Below are 27,577 nucleotides of genomic sequence, written 5' to 3' on the forward strand. Positions count from 1 at the left end.
GCTTGGAGAAAATTCCTTTCCCCACCTCCTTTGCACATTAAATAATCCTGTACCCTGGGAGTTCTTCTCCCCAGCACTGCCCCTTTAACTCCAAGCACTGCAGGGATTAATGCCCAGCCCTTATTTGCATTCCTGGCACATTTTTATCCCGGAGGGGATGCGGGGCACCTGCCTGATCCCATGGGAAAAGAGAGAAGCTGTGCCATGGAGCCAGCTCCAACACCTGACCCAGAGTCAGAGATTCCAGCCTATTTCTGTCCCAGCACCCTCTCCCAAGCCTCACTCAGTGACTATTCCTGCAGTTTAATGATCCAGCTGGTGATGGGTTTATTCCAGAAGTAATGGAATATTTGGAATGAATGCTTGCCCATGCTCCAGGTTGATCAACAGATATTTCTCCTCCTCAGATATTCTGGGTGCTCCAGGGCCCTCAGAAAAGGGCTTGCAAATGAAGCAATTAGGAAAGAAAAGTCCTATAAAAATATTAAAATCCCTTCCCTGAAGGAAGGAGATGAGCCCAGATTCTTTGCAGACCTTTCCATAAGGGCTTTCCCATGGGTTCAAGGGACGGCAGAATGGGAGATGAATACAGAGGAGGAGCTGGCACTGAGAGTACACGGTAAAAAACCAATTTTATTAATTGAAAGCAGCTCTTTTCAAGCACAGGAAATACATTACAGCCTCTCCAGAGGCTGAACTGAGTCACTCAGCCCACATCTGGCTGCAGAGGCTCTGCCACGCCAGGCAGGGAGAGCGGAGCACTCCCGGCCTGGGAAGAACTCAAGCAGAATTCCCATTTTTCCCACAGTTCAACATCATTTTCAAATTATTTCCCTCCCTGTCACACAGCTGAGAGTGGCAGGTTCTGCATGAGGAACCTGCAGCTCAGGCATGGCCCTGCTCAGTCAAAATTCTGATTTTCCAAAGTTCAGAAACATGGAGGGAGTTTTTTTGTTTGTTGGTTTGTTTGGTTTGGTCATTTATTTGGGCTTTGTTGTTTGTTGGTTTGGTTTTTTGGGTTTTTTCTTCTGGTTTTTGTTTGTTGGTTTAGGTTTTTGTGGGGTTTTTCTGGTTTTTTGTTTCTTTGTCTGGGTTTTTTCTAGTTTTTGTTTGTTTGTTTGGGTTTTTGGTGGTGGTGGTGGTTGGGGGATGTTTTTTGCGAAAATTCTAATTGTGTGATTTTTCAATGAAAACCTGAGACATTTACCCACATTTACTTTCACATTCAAACCTCCTTCTGCAAGAACACGTGCTATATCTGGAGCTGGATCTCAGACAGCGACTTCAGCTCCATCTTGCTCTTTGCACATTAAATTAGATGAGTTCTGTTGCCATTTGAGGACCTATTCGCGTGGAATAAATTCTGATTTCAGTGCCCTGCAGCTCTGGTGCCTCCCCTGGCAGCAGCTGCTGTCCCCTGAGCAGGCACAGCCCTTTGCTTTGGGCCGGGTGACACCTGATCCCTGCACTGTTCCCAGGCAGGAAATACCAAAAACCGTCCGTGGCAAGGAGAGGTTCACACATTTCTCTTCCCCATTCCTCCATTCCAACTGAGGCTCGTTCTTGCCTCGTTTTTTCCCCTCCTCGGTGCAATATGTCAATTAAAACTCCAGTCAGTGGGAAAATCAGCTTTTGGATAAATTGTATGAATCCTTTCTGGTATAGAACTTGAATTTATCTGGGTTTTGCCTCTGAATTAAAAGCGGGTGTGCACATTCTTGTAGTTCCAGTGCCCACAGGTGCCAAGTGTATCATAGGAGGGCACCCATCCCAAAAAATTGGGAGCAGCAACTCTCAGCTCCTGCTGGGATCACAGCCTTGCCATCCCAAACCTTGTGGGTAACAGTTTGTGTCCAATCTCTGCTCTGAGAGCCACATCTTGAGGAATATTTATTCCACCACAGATTGGTCCCTGCCCGTTTTAACAATACTTGAAAAGATGGAAAAAAGGCCTTTCTCAGGGGTTAATTTATCGAGATATTCTGTACTTATAAGGCATTAATTAGAGATTAATATCTCTTAGTGCCTTCCCCTTCAGAAGAAGCAATTCCCATGCCAGCCACAGCCACCAAAGACTCCCAGCCATGAATTGCTGCTAACAGGGCACCACCTCCAGCAGGTATTCAGCTCTGCCCTCACGCACAGCAGCAGCCCCCAGATGCTCCAGACACCCCCCAGAATTCCAGGAGCTGTCAGATGTGATTCCAGCAGCTCAGCACACGCAGCATTTCCCCAGCATTAGGGCAGAACGTTCACAATTCATTTCTCCAGGCGCTGTTCTCTCTCCAAATTCAAGGGGACAGTGGAGCCAAAGATAGCGAACAATCCAAATTAAATCAATGTCGTGGCTTGGCAGTGATGATCCATCAGCAGAAGCAGCAGGGCACAGGTTTCAGAACCTGTCTGGCAGTCTGAGGTCTCTTTGTGTTTTAGGAGTGAGGGGAATGATTTGGCACTGCCTGTTCACTCTGATCAAGGGATTCTGCTGGAGCATCAGCAAGGGAAGCTCATTCCTCCTCCTAAATCTAATGAGGGGATCAGGGATTAATTAAACTCAGTGCACCACAGGTTTAATTAAACTCAGTCCATCACAGGACAGGGGTGATCCATCAGAGTGAATTTCCATTGGAGCCTGGGATTTGGTCTGTGTGAATGAATTCCATGGAATTGAATTGCATGATGATCACAGCACACCATTGGGCACAGAAGGACAAGCCTGGGAGTGCCAAAGGGCTCTGAACATTGAATTTCCCCTCTGCAGGTGAAATCCCTGCTCCTCCAGCCCAGCCCAGGCAGGAGCAGCCAGCTCGGGGTGTTTGCTTCCATTCAGCACCTGGACCAAACAAATACTTCCCAAATGAAAGAAGAAGGAAGGTTTTGTTACAGAACACTCTCAGGACAGGGATTGAGGCTCTCCCAAGATCAGTCATTTCTCATTCAGTGGAGATTCGGGGAATTATTTGTACAAAGAGCAGCCAGCCTGGAAAGGCTCACCCTGATCAGCGCAGCTGAGAGTGGAATTTCAATCCCTGCATCCCATAAATGGGAGTGATGTGGGTCTGCTCCCCACCCCAGCCCTTGTTCCAGCTCTGAACAAACCCCACCAGGTGCTGCAGCACTGCTGGATTGTCCCTTTGGGATGGCCTGGCTCCAGTTCACACCCTTGGCTGGCCAGGGCTGGGACTTGTTCCTGGCTGTGCCTGCCCTGCTGCTGCCCTGGCTGGTCCAGGAAATGCAGATCCAGGAAACCCAGATCCAGGAAACCCAGATCCAGAAATTCAGATCCTGGAAACCTCAGATCCAGGAAATTCAGATCCAGAAATTCAGATCCAGGAAATTCAGATTCAGGAAATGCAGATCCTGGAAACCCCAGATCCAGGAAACCCAGATCCAGAAATTCAGATCCAGGAAATTCAGATCCAGGAAATGCAGATCCAGGAAATTCAGATCCAGGAAATTCAGATCTAGGAAATGGAGATCTTGGAAACCCCAGATCCAGGAAATGCAGATCCAGGAAATTCAGATCTAGGAAATGCAGATCCAGAAAACCCAGACCCAGGAAATGCAGATCCTGGAAATTCAGATCCAGGAAATGCAGATCCTGGAAACCCCAGATCCAGGAAATTCAGATCCAGGAAACCCAGGGCTCTACAGCTGAGCTGAAGAGAATAAATCACTGTTCCCTCTGGGTCATGATTTTCTACCCACAGCATGGTTGGAAGTGGAGTGTTCTGTAGTATTTCTGCTTTCTGTCTCACGTTTAAGACAAAAACAATCCTGAAATGAGTGGCATCATCTTCCTTGGTGGAATTTCAAGGGCAGAACACATCTTTGTTCAAAAATTTCTCTTGATCTTTGTCCTGCAGAAATACCAGGGAAGGGAATGTCTGCCAGGGAAAGATTTCAGTTTCATCCTGCACGAGGCCAAATGGAAAAATCAAAACGATCTCTGAACTCCTCAGACAGAGAGACAGAAAAGGTTCCTTCCTCTGATGGGTAAACTCACTTTATACTAAATATATATGAATTTATAAATACAATAAATACAATTCCTGTCCCTCACCTCAACTGCAGCAAAGCCTATCCCTGCCTGAGGACAACTGGCAGTGCTCGTCTCCATCTCCCAAGATCCATTTACAAAAATACTTTGTGGACAACTGAAAACCCTTCTCCTCCAGCTGCCTGTGCCATTCACAGCCCTAATCCTGCACTTGTGGTGTGGAATGAACCCACCCAAGGGCAGGGGCCACCTCCAGCAGCCACTCAGGGCTCACAGAACACAGAACACAGACAGGTCTCTCTCTCATGTGTATGACATGCCCCCAAAACGTGTTTGATGCATGAATACAAAAATATGAAATATGAAAAATGTGAAAAATATGAAAATGTGAAAAATATGCAAATATGAAAAATATAAAAATATGAAAAATATGAAAATACAAAAATATAAAAATATGACTATATGAGTATACGAAATTATGAAATTATGAAATTTGTAAAAATATGAGAATATGAAATTATGAAAATATGGAAAATGAAATATGAAATTACAAAATTATGAAATTATGAAATTGTGAATATACAAAATTATGAGATTACGAAAATGGTGAAATTATGAGAATATGAAATTATGAAAATATGAAAAATGAATTATGAATTTATGAAATCGTGATATTATGAAATTATGAAAATATGAAATTATGAAAGTATGAAATATGAAAAAATGAAAAAATGAAGTATGATGAGAAAACTCATCCCCGTGGTTCTGGTTTGTCTAAAAATAGATATATTTTTATAACCTTGTATGTTATAAAACATATAGAAGTCTATGTAAAGCATTCTCTCACCTGCAGCATCTATTTAGAGATAATTAATAATAATCCCCAGCCAGGCTGAGGTTGCCCTAAATGAGTGTGGAAAAGCTCTGTCACAAAGTAAACCCCACATTTATTGAGCGCAGTCAGAATTTACTGAACTGAATTCCTGGGGCAGGAATTTTAACCCGAGTGTGCAGCTGCAGGTGTGAAACACCAGATAAACACAGCGAATATTCTGAATATCCTAAAAACAATCACAGCTATTGCCCACACAATCCCCTCCCTCTTGGCTGCATTGAGATTTTCCTTTGTTTTCCTCTGCCAAGGGTGCCCGGGGTGGGTTCCCCTGCTGGCACAGGGGATATAAATTGTAAATAATCTCAATAAACGCTCACAGCTTCAGTGCCAGAGCCTCTCTGACCCAGATCCCAGCAGCTGCTGAGGATGGTGTTTGATAGAATGGAATAGCTTGCAGCTCTCAGGTTGTGTCACCAGAAACCTGTTGGTTTTTTTTTTTCCCTAAAAATGATCATTTTTATGTGAGGAAAACAAGGTCAGACTGTGCAGGGAATCTCGATCGAGGCCGGGGTCAGGAGCTCTGGGGAGCTCACACTGAAGTGCCCATGAGGACTCAATTCCAAATATCCCCAGAGCTACAAACTCCACTCGTAACCATCACCTAAAAGAGTTTTCGTTTCCCCTTTTCTCCCCTTTCAACACACAAGTAGCAACAGAAACCAACAGGTGATGCTTCTCCAGCTGTCTGGGGTTTTAAACCGTTGCAATTCCTATTTTTATACCCCAAGATTTGTGCCCAGAAATGCTGTTTTGTTTGATTAGCACCAGAGGTTTTACCTGTCAGGGAACACCACACATCACCTGCCCTGCCCTGTAAATAACCTCAGCAAATCAGGTTTGTAACCAGTGCAGTTTCTGAGGAGAACTACCCCAAAATATCTTTATTTTTCCTTAAATCTGGGCAGATGAGGCATGGTTATACTCTTGCTGAGAGCCTGGATATCAGAGTTCCTGCATTCTACTCCTTTGTCCTTCAGAGAAAGCCATTTCACACTTTATCTCAATTTCCTTCCAGATAACGTTTAGATTAAGCACTGCCTGATGTACTGGAACTGTGCAAGTTTAATTTAAGAAAGAGCATAAAGCACATGGTGATCTCAGAGTCTCTCAGAATGTTCAGTCCAGGAGATTCCCAGAGTTTGGGAGCTGAACATTCCATGTCCTGTCACCAACTTCAGAGCAAAACCAGCATCCATTTCAAGGTGGAAAACAGAAAAACAAAGAATTCCTTATTGCTGCTCCTTCCTGGTCAGAGCTCAGGCAGACTCTGGGCTCCAGCTGCTTGTGAGCCAGAAAATCTCTTTTGCTGGAAATGAATAATTCATGTGTCTGACAATCTCCCTGCCCTTTTTTTTCTTTCTTTATTAAATTTGGGTGGGGGGTGCCACCGGTGTTTGCTGAGCTTTAATTCTCAGAATTCTCCAATTCTGTCGTACACACGATGGCAATTTCTCTCCTACCCTGTCTGAGCCATAACTCAATTTGCAGACAACAGGAAAATATTCTGAAGCTCAACATCAATCTGGTTACTTCAATATTGCACCTCTGCTGCTTTTGTCTCTGGTTTTTTGGTTTTTTTATTTATAGCTCCTACCAAATTTCATGGCACTGCTGTGGGTTTGCTGTGATTTCCAGGCACGGGAAAGTTCCCAAAAAGACACAAATGTTCCCAAAAACCCACAAATTTCTGCTCAAATTCAATCTTAAACCAAGGGCCATGACAAATGCAAGGTGGTGCTATTTTATGTGACACTGTGTGGAGAGAGAAAAAACTGATGATCTCATAAATAACCCAAATTAGCCAAATTTGAACTCGTCTAATTTGAGAGTTTATTGTGTTGGGGTTTTTATTTTTTTAACTTCTATAGAAATAGAATTTATATTTATTTATATTTTTATTTATATAGAATTTATATAGAATTTATTTATATAGAATTTTATATAGAATTTTATAGAATTTTTATATATTTTATATAGAATTTTTATATATAGAATTTTATATAGATTTTTTTTATATTTTTATATTTTCAACTAATAATTTTTATATTATTTATATTTTTATATTATTTTTTATATTTTTACAATTATTTATATTATTATATTTTATTTTATAATTATATTTTTATATTTTTATATTTTTATATTTTTATATTATTATATTATTCTATTCTATTCTATTCTATTCTATTCTATTCTATTTTATTATATATATAAGTAATTATATTTTTATTTTATATTATATTTTTATTTTATAATTATTTTTTATATTTTTATAATTATTTATATTATTATATTTTATATTTCAACTAATAATTCACAAGCAGAAGATAATCCCAGGCTCAAATTCCAGCTCCAGCCAGGAGAGGTGTGGGAGAAAAAGCCAATTCCAAACGCTGCCACTCCACTTGGAACAGAGTTGGAAGGCAGGCAGGGATGAAATCTTTGAAGCACAAATTCAGGGTTTTTTTTTTGGAGTTCTGACTCCAAGTTAGGAAATTATTCAGCCCAGCCTGAGGATCTGAGTCAATAACCTGTGCAGGGCTGAACGCTGAGCTCCTTGCAGGATCTTTTCATTAGTTATAAATATATCTGCCATTCACTTTTTGCCTTGGTGCTCTTCCACTCCCACTTCTTCCCAGCCAGCCACTATGAGATCTGAGCAAACAATGACATTTACAGGATTATTTTCTAAAAAAATCACCTTCCTCTGCCTCTCGAGGCTTTGCCTCGGGCGAAGCTGCACAATGACACCTTGGCAAGGCTGTAATAAAAAAGCAGAAATGAAACAGAAAGAAAAGCCCCATAAGTGGAAGCTCAGTGAAGCATCAGATAAATGTCTTTTTTTTTTTTTTACACACTGGAATCTGGCAATTACCTGGCACATCAGTGTGAATAACATCCAGTAATTAAATCTGAGGCACAGAGCTGATCTAAGCGCCTGATTTGGGTCTAAAATAAGCGAAGGGATTTATAATTAGGCATGGTTACAGTGCTGCTGAGAGCAGGGTGACTTCCAACTGCTGCAAGGTAAAACTTTTGTCTTTAAATATTAATTTGTGTACCAGGAAAGCAGCAGATCTGTTCACTCTGGGGGAATCTGTTGATTTTCTTCCTCTTCCACTTCCAAGAGAATAATCCAAAATTTCATCCAAGCTCTTAAGCTTGGCCCTGTTGCATCTTTGATCTCCACAAAAAGATGTGAAATTGTCTCTGCAATCATCTCTGGGTGTGTTTAGGGGTTATCCCTGGGTTTAACTGAGAGCAGCTTGTTTGGACCATACAAAGAATTACTGCCAGAATCCAGGCAGAGTCTGCAGATGGTAAAATTAAGCTTCCTCCTCCAGCACAGCACAGCTAATTAATAATTCATTAAATGGTAAAAGTCATTAATAATTTCACCGGTTTTTACCTAAACTGGGGCATGGAGAGGAAAGATTTGTGTGTGTTCACAGACTTGGTTCCTGCACAGTCATAGCTCAAATAGTCCTTGAATTTTAAATTTTCACCAAATTTCAGTGAAATTTCCACCTCCACATCAAGTTTTTGGCATTGTCCTGGTGTTAGGACAGAACTCCCTGAATTTTACAGAACTTTCTCCAAATTTCAGTGAAATTTCCACCTCCACACCAAGTTTTTGGGATTTTCCTGGTTTTAGGACAGAACTCCCTGAATTTTACAGAACTTTCGCCAAATTTCAGTGAAATTTCCACTTCCACACCAAGTTTTTGGGATTGTCCTGGTGTTAGGACAGAACTCCCTGAATTTTACAGAACTTTCTCCAAATTTCAGTGAAATTTCCATTTCCACACCAAGTTTTTGGGATTTTCCTGGTTTTAGGACAGAACTCCCTGAATTTTACAGAACTTTCACCAAATTTCAGTGACATTTCCACCTCCACGCCAAATCTGTGGGATTGTCCTGGTGTTAGGACAGAACTTTATCCTAGTTGGAACCAAACCAGGGATCAAACTAATTGCTAATTGCTCTTACAAGGTCCTTGTGCTCAGGGCAGTTGTTATAAGAATTTTTTGTTATAAGATTTTTCCAAGCTCAGGAATGGGCAGATAAATTGAATATACAGAGAGCTGCGTGCCCAAAACATGAAAATGCATCCCCAGGCAGCTCAGATCCCAACCATCTGCCCATTCATCCCAAATTGGGATGGGGTATTTATTGCAGGGATTGGATATTTATTGTAGGAATTGGGTATTTATTGCAGGGATTGGGTATTTATTGGAGGAATTGGATATTTATTGTGGATACTGGATATTTATTGTAGGAATTGGGTATTTATGGCAGGAATTAGGTATTTATTGCAGGACTTGGATATTTATTGCAGGACTTCGATATTTATTGCAAGAACTGGGTATTTATTGCAGGGATTGGATATTTATTGTAGATATTGGATATTTATTGTAGATATTGGATATTTATTCAGGGATTGGGTATTTATTGGAGGAATTGGGTATTTATTGGAGGGATTGGGTATTTATTGCAGGGATTGGATATTTATTGCAGGGATTTGATATTTATTGCAGGGATTGGGTATTTATTGTAGATATTGGGTATTTATTGCAGGGATTGGGTATTTATTGTAGATATTGGATTTTTTTTTGCAGGGATTGGGTATTTATTACAGGGATTGGATATTTATTGCAGGATTGGATATTTATTGCAGGGATTGGATATTTATTGTAGGAATTGGGTATTTATTGCAGGGATTTGATATTTATTGCAGGGATTGGATATTTATTGTAGGAATTGGGTATTTATTGTAGGAATTGAGTATTTATGGCAGGAATTATGTATTTATTGCAGGACTTGGATATTTATTGCAAGAATTGGGTATTTATTGCAAGAATTGGGTATTTATTGTAGGAATTGGATATTTATTGTAGATATTAGATATTTATTGTAGGGATTGGGTATTTATTGCAGGGATTGGGTATTTATTAGAGGGATTGGATATTTATTGCAGGGATTGGGTATTTATTGCAGGGATTGGATATTTATTGCAGGGATTGGGTGTTTATTGCAGGGATTTGATATTTATTGTAGATATTGGATATTTGTTGTAGGGATTTGATATTTATTGTAGATATTGGATATTTATTGTAGGGATCGGGTATTTATTGTAGATATTGGATATTTATTGTAGATATTGGGTATTTATTGTAGATATTGGATATTTTTTTGCAGGGATTGGGTATTTATTGCAGGGATTGGATATTTATTGCAGGGATTGGATATTTATTACAGGATTGGGTATTTATTGCAGGAATGGGGTATTGATTAGAGGGATTGGGTATTTACTGCAGGGATTGGGTATTTATTGCAGGGATTGGGTATTTATTGCAGGGATTGGGTATTTATTGCAGGGATATTTATTGTAGGGCAGCCTGGCAGGAACACAATTTCTCAGCAGGTGCTTCCACAAATCATTTTCTCTAATGAAGCTACACCAAAAAATCAAGCCCAGAAGAATAGAAAACAATGAGTTACTTGTCTCAAAGGACCTTTTTTTTAAAAAAAAAGATAACAAAACACTCTTAAATAAGGGCATCAGCAGAGGGGGGAAGCAAATGGAGAGGTGAGATTGGAGCCCAGCCCTGCAGTGTTCCCCCTCAGTGTGCACAAAGTGCCTGGGAGGGGCACAGCTTGGATATCTCAAATTCAGGTTTTCTTTCAGGTGGTCACACTTTGGATATCTCAAATTCAGGTTTTACTTCAGGAGGGCACAGTTTGGATATCTCAAATTCAGGTTTTACTTCAGGAGGGCACAGTTTGGATATCTCAAATTCAGGTTTTATTTCAGGTGGGCACAGTTTGGATGTCTCAAATTCAGGTTTGTTTTTCAGATGGGAACAGTTTGGATATCTCAAATTCAGGTTTTCTTTCAGGTGGCACCTGCTTGTAGGGGCCAATAAGAACTCCCTACAGTGCAGGGTTTATGCACAGCTCTGTCTCTGAGACACAAAAGCAGAAAATCACATTTATCTCCCAGGTCAATAATTGCAGAAATTCAGAATAAAACTAAACCTGAGCTAGATATGATAGCAAGGGACAAAGATCCATTATTTCACTCTAACAGGTCACTAATGAGCTAAAAGATGTGAATATCAATTGAAGCAAGAGGCTTAGATGAACTCACATTCAAGAGACCCCTTCACATTTTTCTGAGCAATTCCATTTGTGACAAGAAGCACTCACTGCTGAGCTTATTTCTGAGGATAAAAAAGCCTCTGCCATCCTTATAATTCAGATAATTCTACTGGAGACTGATATTTACAACCTGCACAGCCACATCCATCATTGCCTCTGCACACCCTGTCCAAGAAGCAGTGTTTTACAAAACTGACCTACATAGCACAGCAATTCTTTTCCTGTTTAGCACTGACACTCCAGTTCCAGCAGCAAACTCCTCCACCTTTATTGCACTTTCCTTCACAAACACTTGAGGGAAATTGCTGTTGTTTCATATTAAAAAACCCCCTCAAGTTACAATCAACAAGCACAGCTGCACATCCTCTACTCACACTTTTCTCCTTTCTGGTAGCTGGGCTTTCTGTTGTTGTTTTTGAACTAAAATTGCCACATTTACACAATAAACACCCAGCAGGGCACACATCTCTAGCAGCCAGTGTGAAACGTGTGTGGTGGTGCAGCACTTGTGGGGTTAAACACTCAGCAGAGACCTTGGGCCCAGTCCATGGGGAAACCTCTGCCAAAAAGCACTGGGGTCATTTCTCCCCCCAGAAAGCACTGGGGTCATTTATATCCCAAAAAGTGCTGGGGTCATTTATACCCCAAAAAATGCTGGGGTCATTTATACCCCAAAAAGTGCTGGGGTCATTTATACCCCAAAAAGCACTGGGGTCATTTCTCCCCCAAAAAATGCTGGGGTCATTTATAGCCCAAAAAGAGCTGAGGTCATTTATCCCCAAAAAGTGCTGGGGTCATTTATACCCCAAAAAATGCTGGGGTCATTTCTCCCCCAAAAAATGCTGGGGTCATTTATAGCCCAAAAAGTGCTGGGGTCACTTATAGCCCAAAAAATGCTGGGGTCATTTATACCCCAAAAATGCTGGGGTCATTTATACTCCAAAAATGCTGGGGTCATTTCTCCCCCAAAAAGTGCTGAGGTCATTTATCCCCTAAAAACACTGGGGTCATTTATCCCCCCCCACAAAAAGCACTGGGGTCATTTGTCCCCTCAGAAAGCACTGGGGCCATTTATCCCCCAAATACCACTGGTGTTATTTATCCCCTAAAAAGCTCTGGGGTCATTTTTCCCTAAAAAGTGCTGGGGTCATTTGTCCCCTAAAAAGCACCCAGGTCATTTATCCCCCACAAAAAGCACTGGTCTTATTTATCCTCTAAAAAGCTCTGGGATCATTTATCCCCCAAAAATTCTGGTGTCATTTATCCTCAAAAAGCACTGGGGTCATTTATCCCCCAGACAACATTGGGGTAATTTTTTCCCCCCCAAAAAGCTCTGGGGTCATTTATCCCCTCAAAAAGCACTGGGGTCATTTATATCCCAAAAAGCACTGGGGTCATTTATATCCCAAAAAGCACTGGGGTGATTTACCCCCTAAAAAGCACTGGGGATTTATCCTGGCCCCTCTGGGAGCTGTGGGGTGCAGGAGGGGAGGCACACCCAGGATGGACTGAAAAGAGGAAGGGGGAAATGGGAGACCATGGGAAATGCTGCTGGATAAAGCAGGAGAATCAGGCAGGAGATTCCAAGATTCCTTTCCCAGCACCACCCCAGCAGTGCTGTCAGAGGCAGCAAACAAACAATTTCACATTTTGTGACAAAAAAAATTCACATTTTTAACAACCCTGGCCTTTATCTGCAGGAAATTCAGGGCTTTGCCCTGGAGTTTCAGCAAGCTCAGAAAGCAACTGCAGCACCAACTGCAGCACCAGTTGCAGGAACAGCTGCAGCACCAACTGCAGGAGCACCAGGGCAGCCTGGCAGGAACACAATTCCTCAGCAGCTGCTTCCACAAATCATTTTCTCTAACCAACCTACACCAAATATTAAGCCCAGAAGAATAGAACACCATGAATTGCTTGTCTCAAAAGACCTTTTTTTAAAAACAAATACCAAAACACTCTTAAGTAAGGGCATCAGCAGAGGGAGGAAGCAAATGGAGAGGTGAGATTGGAGCCCAGCTGTCGGGTCCGTCTGTCTGTCTGTCTGTGCCCCGACACGGGCAGGGTGGTTCTTGGGTGCCCCGCGTTTCAAAGGACGAGTCTGGACTCTTCAGCTTTTCGGTCTTCAGATTGTTTATTATTTCTTATCTACAAAATTTTCTGTCTGCCCAGCAGAGGTCTGACCTGCAAGCAGTCACAGGCACTCTGCCCACCCACGGGGCGGTCATGTCTTTTTATACTAAAATCTACGTACACAATATTTACCTTTATTTTCCAATACTTTTCACCCATGTTGGCAAGTGCACCTTCACCATAAACCAATCCCCAAGTGCCAACATCACCACAGGAGATGGAGGACAAGAAGGAGAAAGAAGAAGGACGAGACACGCCCTGATCCCTCCATCTTGTCTCCATAACCCCCCTGTACCAAAAACCTTAAAGTTTATATTTCACCCTCTAAATGTGTCCCTTTTACACCCTTCACTCTAAAGTGATTCTCATGTCCTCAAACTGCTGTCACTTCTGTGGATGGATCAAAATCAAGCCACCAAACACTCCTGGCAACATTCCAGGATTTTCGAGACCCCCAAGGGTTCTCCTGGCATCTCTGGACATCGGGAACGATGTGCTGAGATCCCACACCCAGCCCTGCAGTGTTCCCCCGAGTGTGGCACAGAGTGCCTGGGGAGGCACTGGGGCTGTTTGTGGGGTAACAGGGGCTCAGCCAACACATCCCAGCCCCCTTGCCACCAGCAGAGCTGCCAGGGGGATCTCAGACACGTCCTGGTGACACCCTGGATGTGTCCCCACATGGGGCTTCCCCTAAAGAGCTGCAGCTGGCTTTGGGACAGAGGGCAAAGAGACGTGGGAGGAGCTCCTGTGACACAGAGAACATTAAAGACAGGAGCAAACAGGAATTCTACACATCCTCTCTCACTGCAGGAGGGATCAGCCTGACCAGGTGGGTAAAACTTGAAGGGGTCTCTTCCCACCTCCCTGGAATTATCACTGGGGCTGCAGCAGGAATTTGGCCTCCACGTGAAAGGAATGAGGGACTTGTCTTTACAAACTGTGGGTCTGCTGATAAATAAAAGTGGGCACTGAGAGATGAAAGAAACAATGGGAAGAATCATGCATTCCATAGGAATTTCACAGATTGACACAAGGAAAAGAAAAAGGAGGGTGCACATTAGAAGGGGTCTGTATGGGGTGATCTGGGGAGTCTGCACCTCTCAAGTACCTCAGAAATGGGGAGAGAGAGAAGGGAAATGTGGCTGGAAATTGGGATAAAAAGGAGGCTGAGTCCTCCAAAAATCTCAGAGACCCCAGGGGAATGGCCCATGGCCTCTGCCTTGATTGGAATAAAGTCCCAGGACTGCTCTGTCTCCTTTTTGGACATCAGCCTCTGGTGTTTGTGGGTGAATTTTCCTGACATTCACAAGTTTCTTCACTTGCTGGAAACGAAAAATCCCCACAAGGAGCAGATGAAGCTCAAACGGTGCAGCAGCTGCAACAGGGATGCTCTGGGGGCTGAACTGGTCCCTTCCAGGGCCCCTCTCCTCATCAGTCACCTCCAGCTCCAGCCACTGACAGGAGCATGAAAGAGCTGCAGTTTTCCAGCAGGAGACTCCAGGCTCACACTTTCCAAGGCTCAGATCATTTCTTTAATGCAGCAGTTGATGATCCACCTCCAGACACTCCAGTGAGCTCAGCACTTCAGCCAAACTCACCAAACTTGACAGAATTTCCCCTCTATTGGTGAATCATTAGCAGAGCATTTCCATTTTCCTCTCACTTAACTGCACTGGAATACAATCCCAAATCACTGAGGAGTGACACAGGCAGGACTGATTTCCTTGGGAGAGTTTCTGCCCCCTTTTCCTTCTCTAGAATTCTTCAAAGGAAGAAGAATTGCAAGATTACAGTCACAGGATGTGATTCAGAAATCCCTTCAGCACCCAGAGCCCCCTCCACTCAACCAGAACAAGTGGAAATCCCTGGAATGGTGGAGGATGTGGGAACATGAACGTGGCTGCTCTTGACTCTTTGGTGACACAGATCAGAGATCAGAAGGTTTTGTTAAATGCACAAATCCTTCCCCAGTCAGCACAAATTAAAGTTCCAGCAGCTGGGTGTTGTAAGGATGTGGCCAGCCTCTGTTACAGAGAGTTTAAACCTGCCCTCATGTTTCCTCCCAAAAATGTGTAACATCCTTTCATAATCAGCTCCAACACAGATTTTCCAGCAGATTTCCAGATTTTCCAGATCAACCCCACCACTCTGAGGCTGAAATCAGACTCTGCTCTTTCAGCTCCACTCATTTCCTGATCTCTGCTCTGCTCCAACACAAACCAGCTCCACTTCCTGCCTCTCCTGGAATTACACAATTCTGTTACTCCTGGCTTTTGCAGAATTTACTGTGAACATTTTACTTTCTTCCTCCTCCCAAAACACTGGAAGTTTTTCTTTTTAACCCTTTTTCTCTAGATATACAATCGGTTAAAATATCTGAAACCATTTATGCTAAATATATTTCTTCCAAAGCTCCTTGAATATAAACAAATATTATAAATATTATTCCTTGAGATGAGCTTACAAATATATATATATAATATATATAAATATTATATATATAATATATATATAAATATTATATATATATATATAAATATAATATAGATATGTCCTCCTAGAATGTTCACTGCCACTAAATGAAGTTTATGCCACCATCTCAAACATCTTTATGGCAACACACATGGCACAGCTAAAATCTTGAATTTTATTATTTTTTTTCCATTTTTTTGAACTGTGACTTTCAGAGTTTGAGCTTTATTAAGCCAGGCAGTCCCTCAGGATTTTTTTTTCCCCACCATATCAGACAGGATCCAGAATTCCAGACTGAGGAATAGGGCAGGGACCAGTGCCATCATGTGTGCCAGCCACACTCGTGGGTACCAGGGATCACTCCAGCCTTGCTGAAAGCACCACAGCCCATCCCTCTCGAGATGTTGCCATAGAAACCTCAAATTATGTCTATAGGGGAACAGGGAAAAAAAAAAAAATAAAGGTTTTTTAAAGGTATGGATGAAGCAGCTCCATGGAAACCAGCCCTGGCTGTCAGAGGAGATGAGCGAGGGCGTTGCTGTGGGGAGATGAGCACCAGCCCAGCCTGCAAAGCGCCAGCCCTGCCAGCCTGGAGAGCTGGCACTGCCTGCCCGGGGCTGCCACGGGCGGTGGAGGTGGCACAGCAGCTCCTGGCACACAGGGGACCAGGGTGGGCCGGTGACTGCAGTGCCCACGGGGCCAAAATACCCCACAAACCAAAATACTGTGAGCAAAATACCCCACAAACCAAAATACTGTGAGCAAAATACCCCATAAACCAAAATACCGTGGGCAAAATACCCCATCAATACCTGCCCACATGGCTAAAATACCCCACAAACCAAAATACTGTGAGCAAAATACCCCATAAACACCTGCCCACAGGGCCAAAATACCCTACAAACCAAAATACCCCACAAACCAAAATACTGTGAGCAAAATACCCCATAAACACCTGCCCACAGGACCAAAATACCCCACAAACCAAAATACCATGGGCAAAATACCCCATAAACACCTGCCCACATGGCCAAAATACCCCACAAACCAAAATACCATGGGCAAAATACCCCATAAACACCTGCCCACAGGGCCAAAATACCCTACAAACCAAAATACCCCAAAAACCAAAATACCGTGAGCAAAATACCCCATAAACACCTGCCCATGGGGCCAAAATACCCTACAAACCAAAATACTGTGAGCAAAATACCCCATAAACACCTGCCCATGGGGCCAAAATACCCTACAAACCAAAATACCATGGGCAAAATACCCCATTAACCAAAATACTGTGAGCAAAATACCCCATAAACACCTGCCCACATGGCCAAAATACCCCACAAACCAAAATACCATGGGCAAAATACCCCATAAACACCTGCCCACGTGGCTAAAGTACCCCATAAACACCTGCCCACAGGGCCAAAATACCCCACAAACCAAAATACTGTGAGCAAAATACCCCATAAACCAAAATACCGTGGGCAAAATACCCCATAAACCAAAATATCATGGCCAGAAAACACACCACAAACACCTGCCTACAGGGCCAAAATACCCCACAAATCAAAATACCATAGCCAAAATATTTTTATTTTTGTTGATGATGATGATGATGATGATAATTATTATTATTATTATTATTATTATTATTATTATTATTATTATTATTAATTTATTTTTACTGCATTATATCTTACATATAATATATATTATATATAATGTGTAATATATATTTGTGTGTTATATAATGCAACATATTATATTCTATTTATATAATATACTTATATATTATATATTATTATATATTATATATAATTTTACATGTTTATATATAATATAATATATTTATATATTATATAAATGTAATATTTATACATTATTATTTATTATTATTGTATTATATTTCTATATATTATATATTAATATATACATCAATATATATTAATTTATTATTATTATTGTTATTGTTATTGTTATTGTTATTGTTATTATTATTATTGTATTAGATTTATATGCAATTTATTTATATCTATTATTTATCATTTATCATCCCTCCTTTAAAGAGACATTACAAATACAGGCTCTGGAGCAGGAACCTTCTGGAAATTCCCATTTGCCGCATAAAACAGAAGATTAAACCCCAGCCATGCATATTTTCATTGTTGGACTGTGCCAAGAGCCAGCCACCCTCAGCACCTCAGGCTGAGGCTGTTACCCCCAGCGCCCTCAGTGCACTCTGAGGTGAACATATGCTGCTCTCTCATGGTGAAATAAGCATTTAAACACATCAGGAGCCTCCAGCAAATGAGTCAAATCTAATCCTCAATCAGCACTTGCTAGATCGCTAACCCCAGACAAATTATTTAATGCTGTTTATTAAAATTATCAGAGCAGCTGGTGTCTGCAGCTCCCCTCCCAGCCAGGGCCTGCTGCATTCATTATTATTGTTATTATTAATAATAATATTTTATTATTCATGAAGCTTTGATGAGGGTCAGGGAAGCAAAGAAAACACCCAAACAGATATGGGAGTGCCTGGAAATCCTTCCAGAGACAAAAATTAAATATATTTTACAGCATTTGGCTGCTTTATCACTAGGGAATATTTTGTGTGAACATAAAAGGTATTGAGTTAGACACATGCTATAATCCCAAATTTTTTCCCCATTTTTTTCCCTTTTTCACTCTTTTCTCTCTTTTATATTTCCCTGAAAAGAGTTCTGTATCAGAAAACACCCAAACAGATATGGGAGTGCTTGGAAATCCTTCTAGAAACCAAAAATACAGAGATATTTTACAGCATTTGGCTACTTTATCACTAAGGAATATTTTGTGTGGTTATAAAAGGTACTGAGTTAGACACATGTTATAATCCCAGTTTTTCTCCTCATTTTTCCCCCTTTTCCTCTCTTTTATATTTCCCTGGAAAGAGTTCTGTATCCAACACTGATTTGGATTCTTTTCCCCTTTTTGTCTTTTATATTTCCCTGTAAAGAGTTCTGTATCCAACACTGATTTGGGGATTCACAGGAGTCCTGCAGCTCCCCTCCCAGCCAGGGCCTGCTGCATTCATGAAGCTTTGATGAGGGTCAGGAAATCACAGAAAACACCCAAACAGATATGGGAGTGCCTGGAAATCCTTCCAGGGGCAAGAAAAAAAAAAAGAGAGATATTTTACAGCATTTATCACTAAGGAACGTTTTCTATGGTTAATCATCACCAGGAATAAATTCATCAGTCAGACAAATCCATTCTGTTCGGAAAATTCACTCACAAACACCAGAGGTTGATGTCCAAAAGGAGAGAGAGCAGTCCTGGAACTTTATACCAATCAAGGCAGAGGCCATGGGGCATCCCCTGGGGTCTCTGAGATTTTTGGAGGACTCAGCCTCCTTTTTATCCCAATTTCCAGCCACATTTCCCTTCTCTCTTTCCCATTTCTGAGGCACTTGAGAGGTTCAGACTTCCCAGAACACCTGATCCCAGAGATTCCCCTCTAATGTATAACTCTGCCTTTTCATTTTTAATTCCTATGGAATTTAGGGGTTTTTCCTCCCCATTGTCTCTTTCATCTTTCAATATCCAATTTCATTGATCAGCAAACCTAAAGTTTATTTGTAAAAGCAAATCTCTTTGTCCATTCATCAATCAGTGGAATTGTTTCTTTTCTCTCCCAGTGCTGGTTTTATCCACCAGCAGCCCCACAGCTTGTTTGGAAACACAAATCCCTCATTCCTCTCAATTCCAAAGAGCAGCTCCCAAACCCAGCAGCTGCAGGAGGTACCTGAGCTCCTCTCACATCTGCAATTCCACAAACAAACTTTGCTTTTCTTGGCCTGCCAGCCACAGAGCCACAGGGATTTTTGGCCAAACAGCCAGGAGGGATTCCAGAGGAAAGCTGGCAAACATTCCCAGCTCTTGGGCTGTTGTGCTTCTCTCCTTGACACCACTGCAGGAGTTAAAGAAACATTTTCCCTGCTGGGATGTTTCACATTCTCCAACCCTGCTGAACTTTGCTCACCCAACTCTTTTCCCGTTTTCCTTGTAAAACTCAAAGCCATGAAACTTTAAACAGAGAAGAATTTAAACAGATTTAAACAGAGGAGAATTTAAGACAATTAAAGCATTTCTTTCTCTGCCCCAATCCTCAGCAGGATATTCCTTTCCCAAGTATTTACGCTCATCTACTCCTCACAATTTAAGACATTTTGTCAATATAAATGTAAATTTTTACAAAGGTGACATTCAGTGTGTTGCACAAACCCCAGGGCTGAGCACTGGAGGGGACCTCACACAAGGTGCTGTTGTCACAAAACACCTTCCAATATTTCTTTGGAAAGAAATACAGATACAAAATTCATTTTTTTCCTCCCACTCTCAAAAGCACAGGATTTGTATTCCACAGCTTCATCTCCCAGCCAGTGCTTTGCCAGCTCAGACACCCAATTCTAACAGGAAATCCCCGATTTTATCCCAATTGTATCAGTTTGTTGCCTGTGTTCCTCGGGCTAGCACAGCAATTCCAAATATTTGATAATTTAATTGCACAATTACCATTAAATGCCATTTTCACCGCGGAGGTGGCAGCTCAGAGCCACAAGCAGGGGACATTGTCCACAGGTCTGCAGTGACAATCAGAATTCCAGCGCAGCCACCCCTCAGGGCTGCGTTTCCAGCCCTGAATGACCCTGACAGACTGTGGAGTGTTTATTTGTTCTGCTCTAAATCCATCTTCCCCAGACTGCCACGTCCTGTTAGCTCCTCATTTCCCTCCTTCAATCACTTCATTATTTCCATTTCTCTCTGATGCTGATACATGAACTTACATCTCTTGTAAAACCTGAGCTCTCCCCTTTTAGTGAGAACCTTTGCCTTTTTTTATTTTTCTACTCTACTTTTTTTTTTTTTTTTTTGAGATCATTCCTTAATCCTTCATTCCTTTTTTTACTTTTCTTTTATTGCCTCATTCCTTATTGCAAAACACTCAGGGAGGTGTAGGAGTTCCTGACTTCATTTTCTCCTTAGATCAGAGGAAGCTGATCTACACTTTTCCAGTAAAGCACAACAATCAGCAGGATTAACCCCTCTAAGAATAAAAAAAAAAAAAAAAACAAAAGAAAAATCATCTCAGGCACTCGGCCTGGGGGCCAAGGGTGCTGAAGAAAGGAACAACACACAAATAATGATCAGCAAGCTCTGCAGAGCTCTCCCAGCAAACACAGATGGCACACAGACACTCAAATGCTGCACACACATTTCATGACATTTTGGAAGCAGCACATTTGGGTTTGAATACCCCAAGCTGTTACTCAGAGCAGCTTTTTTTTTCTTTTTTCCTCCCTTTTTGGTTTTTTTTTTTTTGCCACCAGCAAAACTCTGCCTCGTTTATTTTCATATTTCAATGCGCCCACAGCACAGATCTTTGAGCGTGCTTGTAGTAAAACTATTAACATGGATTTGGATGTTGCTGTGATCACTTTGCTTCTGAAAAAGAGCCAGAAGCCAACGGAAAAAGAAAAAGCAATGTATAAACCCATCAGGAGGAGACCTAAAGGATCAGACCCCTTCAGAAACTCTTCTTGCTCCTGGAAGTGCTCCTTGAAGTGACTTTGAGGTGCCTCTGCCAGGTTGGTAAAGCTCTGTAGGAACAGCCCCAGCAGCCCTGAGCTTTCTCTGCCCACCTGTCCTGGATTGCCAAGCACATTGTGTCCTGTTTGCCGTGTGCATGGCAGCTGGCTTCTGCTCAGTGGGCAGTTTGCCTTATCTCTTCCACACCCACTCCTCCCTCTGGGCAGATAACACCTGCTGATAACAGCTATGGAATGTCACTGCATGGCTGATAAGAACTACAGCATCCCATTGGGAGATGTGAGCCCGGGGGGAGGAGCCAAGCATTCCTACCTGGATATAATCTGGAGATTCTGGAACACCAGCCAAGCATTCCTGCCTGGATATAATCTGGAGATTCTGGAACACCAGCCAAGCATTCCTGCCTGGATATAATCTGGAGGTTCTGGAACACCAGCCAAGCATTCCTACCTGGATAGAATCTGGAGATTCTGGAACACCAGCCAAGCATTCCTGCCTGGATAAAATCTGGAGATTCTGGAACACCAGCCAAGCATTCCTGCCTGGATAGAATCTGGAGATTCTGGGACACCAGCCAAGCATTCCTACCCGGATATAATCTGGAGATTCTGGAACACCAGCCAAGCATTCCTGCCTGGATATAATCTGGAGATTCTGGAGCACCAGCCAAGCATTCCTGCCTGGATATAATCTGGAGATTCTGGAACACCAGCCAAAGCATTCCTGCCTGGATATAATCTGGAGATTCTGGAACACCAGCCAAGCATTCCTGCCTGGATATAATCTGGAGATTCTGGAACACCAGCACGGCTTCTGCACTGGATTCCCCAGAGGAACAGCAGCTGCCTCTTGCCCTGAATCTGCAGAGGCAGAGACTGCACCTTTCTCCAGGATCCCTGCTCCAGCAGAACCAGCCCTGGCACTGCAGGAGGGCTGAGCCACAATTCCAATGGTTCTGCTGCCAGCACCCTGACCCACAGGGTGTCAGGCTGGGTTCTGACTCTGGCAGTGTTTCAGTTCACTGCATTGTTCATTTTATCCTTTTCTTTTCCTCCCTAATAAAGAACTGTTATTTCCTGCTCCCATATTTTTTGCCTGAGAGCCCCTAAATTTAAAATTTATAGCAATTCAGAGGGGGTTCACATCCTCCATTTCAGGAGAGGCTCCTGCCTTCCTTAGCAGACACTTGGCTTTCCAAACCAAGACACCACCACAGAGAGGTTTTTTGCCATCCTCATTCTTCCCAGCCCATGCAGAAATGAAGATGCCCCAGTTCCCCTTCTAAAATCAGATTCAAACTGTCCCTGGCAGCTCTGCAGCCAGCACAATCCCACTCCGTGGCACTCATACATCAGATTTATGAGTGCTGATATATGCTAATTAAATAAAAGCCATTTCTCAGGTTTTATATTCAGTGGGGTTTTTACTGAGGAAGCAGAGCTGGCCATCCACCAGCTGCCGCAGCAGCCAGGGATGTGAATTTCTAGTTTTTATCAAGCAATTTTATTCTAAAAGGAACCCAGCAGCACCTGCTCTGAGCCCAGAGTTGTGCAAAATCATCCATTCAGTCACCAGCACTCATTTTGGGAAGGGAATAACCCAGGAGGTGCTGGCTCCCAAAATGCTGCTGTAAACCCCAGCTGCACTGAGCTCACCTGAGCCCTCCTGCAGGGTCTGTGCCAGAAATCAGGGACTCGGTGCTGCCATACCCCAAACAGCCCCTTTAGCCACAAATCCCACAGTTTGCGTAAAGTTTTATCACCTCTCAAAAAAAAAAAAAAAAAAAAAAAAGAAAACACTCCCTCACTCCCTCATGGGCAGGGTTTATGACAGGAATCAGAGACTCAGTTACTGCCATACCCCAAAGAGTCCCTTCAGCCACAAGTCACATTTATTTAAAGTTTTATCACATCTCAAAAAAGCAGAAGAAAACATTCCCTCGTGGGCAGGGTTTACAGGTTTTGGCCTCCAGCAAATCTCCGCCTTCAGGAAGGGGGGGATGTCTCCAGAGAGAGCAGAGCATTAGTAAGCAGATCATCTCAGCTCTAATTACACTTGGCATTCAAACAATATTTTAAACCGAGAATAATTTTGTTTAGGCCTTCACTGACTAATAGAGGAAATAAAAGACATCAATGCTGTGCCCAGCTCTGGGCCCTCAGCTTGGGAAGGACTTTGAGATCCTTGAATGTGTCCAGAGGGGGCAGCGAGGCTGAGAGGGGCTGGGAACACAAACCCTGAGAGGAACCCCTGAGGGAGCTGGGGGTGCTCAGCCTGGAGAAAAGGAGACTCAGGGGTGCCCCCATCACTGCACAGCTCCTGAAAGATGCCTGTGCTCAGCTGGGGCTGGGCTCTTTCTCCAGGAACTGACACAACCAGAGCACACAGCCTCGAGCTGCACAAGGGAAATACAGGTTGGATATCAGGAAAAAGTTTTTTCCAGAAAGGGTGATAAAGTTCTGGAATGTTCTGCCCAGGGAGGTGCTGGAGTCCCCATCCCTGGGTGTGTTTAACAAAGCCTGGATGTGGCACTGGGTGCCAGGGTTGAGTTGAGGGGTTGGGGCTGGGATGATCTTTAGGGTCTCTTCCAACCTGGTCATTCTGTGATTCTATGATAAACATCACAGAGGGATGACAGGCTGGATTCAGAGCAGAGCTGAACTGAACGTCTTCCATCCCTGCACTCCAGGAATTCCTCATAAATGGGGCAAGGGAAGCTGCAAAAGCCCAGCCTGGGGAGCTTGGCTGCATCTGGAGCACAACCAGCCTCAACAGCCACGGCAGGGGCTCTCAGAAACAAATGTGAAAACCAAAGTGCATTCAGAAATGAACACAGCAGCTCTGGGCTAGGAATGGGTTTCAAGGGCCTGGAATTTGAGCCATGGTACTGAACAACACCAGCTTTAGCAAAAACCTCTCCAATTTAGTTTTAACCATCCAGCAGGTTTCTTGTCTTGTCCTTACAGTGCCAGTCAAAATTCTTCTGTGTTTAAACTGAGTGCTCAGTGTTTAAACAGATCTTGAGCCATCTCCCCTTTCATATCCAAATTGAAGATTTGAATGCTGTCAGTTGCCATTTCAACAAGTCTGAGATACAATCAACTTAGGACCAGCACTTTGAACTATTTTTAAAATTATTTCTGCCTTCAGTTGCAATGCCTGCAGGAAGCAATAAGCCATATAAAGATATCCCTTATCTTAAATAGATCCAAATAGGCCAACGTATAGGATATAGGGTATAGGATATAGGGGATCCCTTATCTGGCTCTCACACCCATTTTCCTCTTCACACCCCATAAAGCACTGCCGGGAATTCACCTGGCTGCTGGGTTCACTTTCAATTTTGGGCACTGCCAGGAATTCACCTGGCTGCTGGGTTCACTCTGGATTTCAGGAATTGCCAGGAATTCTCCTGGCTGCTGGGTTCACTCTGGATTTCAGGAATTGCCAGGAATTCTCCTGGCTGCTGGGTTCACTTTCAATTTTGGGCACTGCCAGGAATTCTCCTGGCTGCTGGGTTCACTCTGGATTTCAGGAATTGCCAGGAATTCTCCTGGCTGCTGGGTTCACTCTGGATTTCAGGAATTGCCAGGAATACTCCTGGCTGCTGGGTTCACTCTCAATCCTGGGCACTGCCAGGAATCCACCTGGCTGTTCAGCTCACTCTGGATTCCAGGAACTGCCAGCCAGAGGGGACGATGAATGGAAGGATGCAGCCACATGAAAGCACAGCCTGGCAGTGGCAGAGGAACCCTGCCGGGAGCACATTAAAAACAAATCACTGCAGGAGCAGCTCCATTGATTCCTGCAGAGCTGCTCGGGAGCAGGGGGAGCTGGGCTTTGCAATCCAGATAAGCTGGGCTCTGCTACAAGTGTGCTCCCCTGGAAAAACACAACAGGCTCCATGTAAACTGCTAACGAGGTTTAAGAGCTTGTTTTTATCTCAGATGCGCTGCTCCCTGGGAAATTCCTCCTGTCCATCCCCCCCATCACACAACCAGGGATGTCACCAGCACCAGAACAGAGCCATGTGTGTGACAAGGAGCTCCTGGCCAGGGCAGGGCCTGACACTTCAAATGTCGGCGGCTCCTGAGAGCCTGGGCCTTCCTCAAAGACACATTGGGAGATAAAAGGCTTATCTGCACAAATAGGAAAGATCAGCTGGCCTGAGCTGCTTACCCCAGCCCCGGGCTTGGAGGGCTTGGACAGGGAGCACAAAGCGCTCTGAGATCTCTGAGGGTTTGGACAGGGAGCATAAAGAGGCCTGAGATCGCTGAGGGTTTGAAAAAGGAGCACAAAGAGCCCTGAACTCTCTGAGAGTTTGGAAAAGGAAAACAAAGTCACCCTGAACTCTCTGAGGGTTTGGAAAAGGAGCACAAAGTGCCCTGAGCTCTCTGAGGGTTTGGAAAAGGAAAACAAAGTCACCCTGAACTCTGTGAGAGTTTGGAAAAGGAGCACAAAGTGCCCTGAGCTCTCTGAGGGTTTGGAAAGGAGCACAAAGATCCCTGAGCCTTGTGAGGGTTTGGAAAAGGAAAACAAAGTCACCCAGAGCTCTCTGAGGGCTCCTTGGCTGAGGGGCTGCATTGGTGCAGAGCATTTCCAGATCTGAGGCGCCACAGACGGCCCAAAATCAGACAAAAACGATGATGGAAGGTGACCTAGCAGGGCAGGGGCTGGAACATTCCCAGTGCAGAGCAGCCCTGCCTTTGGAGCTGAAAGCTTCAGGGACATGGCCTTGCGCTGCTCTCCCCAGAGCTGATGAGGGGGAGATCAGCTCCAGCTCCCTCTGCACCCCAAGGTCTCATTAAAATAAAATTAACAGCTCCTGTCAGACTGCCCAGAGCCTCTGTCCACACCAGGCATTCCTTTAACCTTCCCTTGCCTGTGGCACAGGGGGGAATTCTCTCAACCCTTAGGCTGCTCTAAAAGGAAATAATTAAGATTTCCCTCTTCTCTATCCAGCCTAGATCCCCAAAGCTTTCCCTGGCAAAGGCAAGGAAGAGCAGATGCTCAGGTCAGGTGAGATTAAAGGGAAATGTCCCATATTCCTGTAAAAGGAAAGGTAGAGACTAAAATGAAAGTCAAGGGAGAAGATCTCAGATTTGATAACTGGTTCTGCTGCTAAAAGTGACAAGAAATTGGCCAAAACGTGGCAGGACCAAAGAACTTGGCTTCAAAAATTACCTTGGCCTGAGGAACTGGTTCCACTCTATTGAATTTATCTTGCCAGACACTCATACGGCTCAGAAATGAAAATGTGAAATCCTAATTATTTCTTGGGCACCCCAGAGGCAGGAAAAATTAAATATTAGAAGGGAAAAGAATAATGGTAGAAGGAAAAGAAAAAGGAAAGGAAAGGAAAGGAAAGGAAAGGAAAGGAAAGGAAAGGAAAGGAAAGGAAAGGAAAGGAAAGGAAAGGAAAGGAAAGGAAAGGAAAGGAAAGGAAAGGAAAGGAAAGGAAAGGAAAGGAAAGGATCAGGAAGAGCCAAGGAGAAATTGATAAATTAGGTTAGAATAAGAAGTTTCTATGTGTGCATCTGGGCTGGGTGACTCATGAGATAAAACATCACCCAGCCAATGGAGCTGTTTGAAGAAGTCTCCAGGGAGGAAAGCAAGGAAAAAGGGAATAAAAATGAGCCAAGACAATGATGTGGATGTTTCTTTCAGTCACAACACAGCCCGAGTGGAGGGTGGGGAGGTGAGTGAGGTGTGTGGGTTGAGACACAAACAAGCATTAAAGGCATTTTGTTCAACCTGGATCCAGATAAAAGTTTGCAATTCCCAGCTTGGTGATCTGAAACAGATTATTCTGTGAGCATTTCCCAGCACAAAGGGTGGAAGTGATTGTGGAAAGGAGCAATTATTCCCTGATGTTCATTAGGGCTGCACCAGCCCCAGCACAGCCATGGAGAACAGCAAACACTCACATGGGTGGGATGAAGGAGCTGCTGATTTTCTCCATCCTGCTTTCCCGACTTTTCCAGGAGTCCTGTTTCCTGCAGAGCTTTTTCTAGCCCAGGGTCCTGCAGTGCTAAGTGTGATCAAGGACCTGCCATGGCCATGAAACCAGGTCCTGAAAGCTTCTCCCCAGCAGGGCTGGTGGCAAACCTGCCTGGTTTGGCTCAGGGGTTTGGAGCACACTGCTGTCACCAAGCTTTTCATCTTTAGCTCTGCTAATCCCACTAATCTCTTGCTCTTTAGTTAAATTAGGCCCTCAGTAGTTACCAGTATTTCTGCTCTGATGATTCAGAATGGGGTTACAGCAAATCCAATTTCTGTTCCCTCTTGAGTGAAATGTCAGAAGTCTCACTAAAGCAGGT

Source organism: Agelaius phoeniceus, chromosome 23 (assembly GCF_051311805.1).
Source record: "Agelaius phoeniceus isolate bAgePho1 chromosome 23, bAgePho1.hap1, whole genome shotgun sequence".
In the NCBI taxonomy this organism is placed as follows: Eukaryota; Metazoa; Chordata; class Aves; order Passeriformes; family Icteridae; genus Agelaius; species Agelaius phoeniceus.